Genomic DNA, 6,420 nt, shown 5'->3' on the forward strand with positions numbered 1-6,420 from the left:
GCATACTAGTGACACTCTGTGTGTCTATGTATTCTCACATGTATTATGTTTCCGGTTAATACAATTCTAGCATCAACAATAAATATTTATCATGAAATAAGGAAATAAATAATAGCTTTATTATTGCCTCTAGGGTATATTTCCTTTAGTGGCACCATGACTCAGCCAACAGTTGTTCAAGTTTAATTTAATCTGGTTAAACTTGAATGCAATATGCTGAGTCATGATAAAATAACATGATGCAATTACAATGCATGAACATGATATCAACATGAGCATGAGGGTACAACATAACTATCCACCATATCAACAATAAATCATATCCGACTGAGGATGGCATAATGACGAGCATGAATATCACAAGTACAACACTACTCATTGTATAACATGACCACTAACATCACAAATAAATACCATGCAATAACACATCAATAATATTACCGAGTAAACACTTAACCAATTAACAGCAAAGGAACAATGCATATCAATGGTACTCGGTAACCGACGTTAGTCATGCACCGAAGAACATGACCAACCCAACATGTACTACTATCAAGCATGGCAATATGAAAGTAATACTAGCAAGTAGAACATGATAACTGAGTGCAAGAAAACATAGCATGACGGTAATCACCGATCCATAAGCATAACCGAAATAACGATAACAGTAGCAAAACAAACCTATAGTTATTAAAGATTCAAGTTGAAAACCAAATCTACTGCATGGCTATCATATAAATGGTGGTTGTGGCTTGCCCGGGGATGAAGAAGGCTCTGGGAAGATGTGCGGAAACATCGCAGAAAGATTCACCGAAAACACTTCTATCTCGAAAAGGGGCTGGTTAACGGCAACGGCAATAAGGTCATTTCCAGTATGTCAAACCATAGTGAAAATGATACCAACAGAACGGGCTCGATGAGACAAAGATGTGTGCGTTGGATTCACCTTAATCGGAGTCTCGAGCAAAAAGTTATAGCCCGGCAAAGTTCATGGACCAATTTGTAAAAATAATCTCTACAAATAGGCCCCTGACTGTAAAACAGAAAACGTATTCTCAGAAAATACGTCTTCAGAACGGAGAAAGCGTATTTTCGGATAAAGCAGAGGCAGAATACGCTTACTTCACGTGAAAACATACTTTCTGAAGTACGCTTCCACTTATCCACGTGGACAGTGGCGGGGCCGGGCTCCTGGGTCACTTACAAGTGGGGCCCGCCATTGACTCTTTTTCCTCCCTTCTCTTCTCTTCTTCCTCCTGACGACGCCCGCGGGGCAGAGAGAGGGTGCCGGCGCCGGTGCTCGCATGGCCGACTTCGGTCATCCCCCGAGGCGCTCCGACCACCGACGTGCTCAGAGGAGTACGACGCCTCCATCCCACCTGAGCATGGACGGCGATGAGGCACTGAATGGGGGCGGCGTGGGCTCCCGCGGAAGAGGCGTCCGGCCGATCTTAGCTCTGGATAAGGGGTTGTCCCGAGGAAGAAAGGAAGATGGGGAGGCTTCGCCAGTACCTGGGCTTCTACTAATGAAGAAAGGAGGAGCGGAGGGGCTAGGCAGGGCTCCAATTTAGGAGGAGGCCGAGGATAGATACGGCGGCCAGGGGCGATGAGGAGGGGCTCTTGAGCTCGGGCTAGAGGTGGGGAGGGCCTAGATGAGTGCGGTGGAGGCGATGGTGTGCTCAGAGTGGCTCGGGTGGCCTTTATATAGGCGTGGCCGAGGAGGGGAGGCCGTGGACGCGTGGCCGTGGCTCGGGTGCCACCGCTCGTGTCCGGCCATGCTTTGGCGACGGCCAGCGATCACGAGAGGGCGCGAGAAGGCGGAGAGGGAGGGAACACATGAGCTACAGAGGCGCACAGGGCAGGAGGGGCCGAGGGCCGTAGGGGAGAAGGATACAGACACCATTAATGCCTTGTCGGCTACAGCTCGCTCGTGGGCACGCGGCAGCAAGGCATGTATTGTATTGTTGCCATCGAGGATAAAAAGATGGGGTTTATATCATATTGCTTGAGTTTATCCCTCTTCATCATGTCATCTTGCCTAATGCGTTACTCTGTTCTTATGAACTTAATACTCTAGATGCAACACGTGGTGTGGTGGAGGGCTAGATGAACAGTAGACGGTGGAGGGGTGCCCGTGGAGGGGTGGTTGAACAGGACCCCGTGGTGTGGAGGGCTGGATGAACAGTAGATGGTGGAGAGGTGCCCGTGGAGGGGTGGTTGAACAGTAGCCGGTGGAGTAGCGCACGGTGGAGGCTGGATGAACAGGAGCCCGTGGAGGCTGGAGGAGGTTGACGGTGGAGATGAACAGTATCCCGTGGAGTCCCGTTTTGCGGTACGCCACACCCCTCCCAATGAACAGGACCCCCGTTTCGACCGTAGCGCTCCAACACAAGTCCGTTTCGTCCGTTTTGCGGTACGCCACACCCTTCCCGATCAACAGGACCCCCGTTTCGACAGTAGGAGGTCCGTTTCCTCCGTTTTGCGGTACGCCAGACCCCTCCCGATCAACAAGACCCCATTCCGAACGTAGGAGGTCCGTTTCCTCCGTTGTGCGGTACGCCAGGCCTCGTTTCCATCGCCTGTTCCATCCAAGCCCTCCCGATGAACATGACCACGCATTCCGTTCCGACCTAGCCGGTTGGCTCCCACGCGTTCCGTTGCCTCCCGATGAACACGACGCATTCCGTTGCCTCCCCATGAACACGACACATTCCGTTGCCTCCCCATGAACACGACGACGATATTGTTTATTCGTTCCGACCCAGCCATGTACACGAGCCCTGGTCGTACGTATGCGCGAGTAGGCGTTCGAGACCCCGCCCGTATGTACACATATGTGGCCGTATTTTCTTTCTTGCACCCTAGCCGCTGTATGTACGTGTACATGCTACGTGTGCGCCTCTACTACGACACGTACGCGCCTCTACTACGACACGTGCACGCCTCTACATCCACCAGTATATATGTACGTACACGTTCGCGACCAGAATGACAACGCTACGTACGCTTCGACCAGGTGGGTCCCGACTGTCAGGCACTTCCTTGCATGCGAAGATGTAGCTGGTGGGTCCCAGCAGTCAGGGGGCGAATCGTTTTTTTTTACCCGTACGCACTTCCTTATGTGCGAATATGTAGCTGGTGGGTCCCAGCAGTCAGGGGCAAACATTTTTTTCGCGAAATACAATGGCCTGTCCGGTGGGTCCCAGCTGTCAGGTGGAGGAATTATTATTTTCCGCGTAATAAGGAGGCAGTTCCTTGCTGTGGCCGTGGGCCCAGCTGTCAGCCTCTCCACGTACAGTCCACGTCCGATGGAAGTCGTTCCTTGACCATGTTGACCACGCCGCGCCGAGAGCACCAGGGCGGTGGACGACGACGAAGCCTAGGAAGGGGACGATGGAGAGCCGGGGAAGACGCGGCAGTGGAAGCCCGCGTGGAGAGGAGTACGAGGGTTCACTGGTTCAGCTGCGGTGTGAGGCTACCGTCGCCGCAGGGCCTGGCCAGCGGTGGGAATAGTAGGGGCGGTGAGGCCTCCGCGGCAGCACAGCCGGTCACGGGAGGCAGGAGCATGCGTCACGACCGGTGTTGCTTTGGGCGGCTGGACCAAGAAGACCAGAGATTGAAGAAGCACTACGGCCGTTGGATGGACATCGTATGGTCACGGGAGCTAGAATCGTTCATATTGACTAAAGTTGACAAAGGCCCCCCGTCCCAGTCAACTTAGTAGACCCACAAGTCAGCCTCCCACCATGGTGGGTCCCAGCTAGCAGGGGGAGTGTTCATTTTTTGTGCGTAATAAGGAGGCACTTCCGGTTGGTCCGAGCTGATAGCGGGGGGAATGTTTTTTTCGCAAGATACGCTGGCCCGTTCGATGGGTCCCAGCAATCAGGGGAAACGTTTTTTTCGCGAAATAAGGTGGCCCATCCGATGGGTCCCTGCTGTCAGGTGGAGGAATAATTATTTTGCGCGTAATAAGGAGGCACTTCCTTGCGGCCGCCTGGACCCAACTGTCAGCCTCTCCATGTACAGTACTCTTCCGATGGAAGTCGGTCGTTGACCACGTTAACCATGCCGCGCCGAGAGCACCAGGGCGGTGGTCTGGACGACGGTGAGGCCTAGGAAGGGGACGACGCAGAGCCGAGGAAGACGCAACAGTGGAAGCCCGCACGAAGAGGAGTACGAGGGTTCACTGGTTCGGCTGCGGTGTGAGGCTGCCGTCGCCGCAGAATAACAGGGGGTGTGAGTGAGTAGAGGGATGGCCTGGCCAACGATGAGAGTAGTACGGGGCGGTGAGGCCTCCGCGGTATCACAGCCGGCCACGGGAGGCAGGAGCACGCGACACGACCGGTGCTGCTTTGGGCGGCTAGAGCAAGAAGACCAGAGGTTGAAGAAGCACTACGACCGTTGGATGGACATCGTACGACCACTGCAGCTAGAATCATTTATATTGACTAAGTTGACAAAGCCCTTGGTACGCGTCAACTTAGTAGGCCCACAGCTCGGATTTGGCAGAGAACATATAGCCCATTTGCGATTTGTAAGAATGTACAGCCCATTTTTTAATTCTAATGGAATTTACTACAGCCCATTTACAGTTTGTTAAAAGTACAGCCCAACTTCTATCTAGGACAATGATTAATAATTTCAAACAACCGCTCAAAACAGAATTCAAAAAAATACCCACATTTTAATGGGATCCGAAATATTTTTATCCGAACTTTCTAGTCAGGTTAAATATAATTTCAAAATAAAGTTGTATTACCTTAAAATCCAACGAAATATTGCGCGCGCAACAAGTAATGAAATTAAAATTTTCAAATTCCAAAAATAATATATTTTTCAAACTAATTACGTGTTTGGTGCATAGTAACTCTCCAGTTATTATAATTACATCCCATTTATTATTTCTTAAAGTGCATTTTCTTGTTAAGCCTAATGCATACCTCCTAGGAAAGTTTGCAGCCCAGCGGGACGGAGAATAACAAGTTGACCCGGATATTGTGTACAACTGTCGGCCCAGTTGCATTGTTGATGTTGAAAAAAAAGGCCTGTGTAGTACAGTACAACCTAACATGGTTACTCAGCCCACATTCAGCGACGCCAGAAAGGCCCAAACAAGGCTTCTGCATAACTTTTTGAAGTCACTGAGCTCAATTAATAACTTAAGAAAAAAGTTAGATTACAGTGGAACCTAATTAAAAGTTGTCATGAGCAAATAAATAATTCAACGGGTCCCACTTGTGCGTGTGTGTGTGTGTGCGTGTGTGTGTGTGTGTGTGAGAGAGAGAGAGAGACAGAGACAGAGAGAAAGAGAGAGAGATAGAGAGAGAGAGACCCATCGGTCGATGCTCGTAAATACATCTTTCAGCCATATGCATTGCTGATGCTCAGTAAAAACTTATATAGTTGACACAATCATATAGAACATCATAGCACACTGAACTTGCATACAAAAATTTCACGCAGGCGGCACAATCAGGATGGAAGCAGTGGGTCGCTATGGGAAGGGCTATGTTGAAACCAACGAAGTCGTACATAACGGTTCATCGTCTTTATCAATGACGGGGAAATATCTTGAATGTTGTGCAAAGAAAACAGACAGACAACACAATAAGTTCTGCTAGCACATTAAGTTGACGTGCAGCCCTTTCTAAAAAAAGTTCAGGTACAAAATTAGAACAGGTCACAACCAAATGTACTGGTATATCAGTGCTTCACACCCATAGCTCGGATTTAACTAGTATCTGACAAGATTCAGTTGTTACCTCAAATTAGAGCACATCCAGGCAGCCAGCCCTGCCTCTTCTCCCAAAGAAGCAGTGGCCTCCGCCGCGCGATGGAGTAGGCCCTGTGCCATCCATCGTTCTGAGCAACACAGGGAAAGTCTGATGTTGACTCCTGTAATGGACATCGTCGACGGACCCTGGCACCAGCGGCGGCAGGACTTCAATTGATGGATTGACCACTTCTTCGACATGCACGAACACTCGATACAGGTACATCCCTAACGTGGTCCACGGCGGCCTTGGTGGCGACGAATAGTACAACCCCGGTTCCTGCACCGGTATCTCAACACCAATCACCTTCGGTATGGTGGACGACTTCTTCATCCATGCCATAACCGTCAGAGCCCAGCTGTCTGGAGGAAAAAACATACTTACGAGCTCACCTCCAAGGTCGTTGATAAGCTCGTTCACGGACTCGCTGTTCCAAGCACGTCGAGGCATGCCGTGGAAGGTAAGCTTTGTTAAAAACTCAAGTTCAGATAGCACTGAGCCTCATCCTGGGTACCACCGATCAAAGCTCACCAGCACGCCATCGCAGAACAAACGTCGGGAAGATTCAAACACACGACTGCAGTCGAAAGTTGTCCGGAACCTGACGAAGAAATCAGCCGGTGGCGGACAGACTTCGACGAGCAAG

Source organism: Triticum urartu, chromosome 1A (genome assembly GCF_056163025.1).
Source record: "Triticum urartu cultivar PI428250 chromosome 1A, HENAU_Tu73, whole genome shotgun sequence".
Classification (NCBI taxonomy): Eukaryota; Viridiplantae; Streptophyta; class Magnoliopsida; order Poales; family Poaceae; genus Triticum; species Triticum urartu.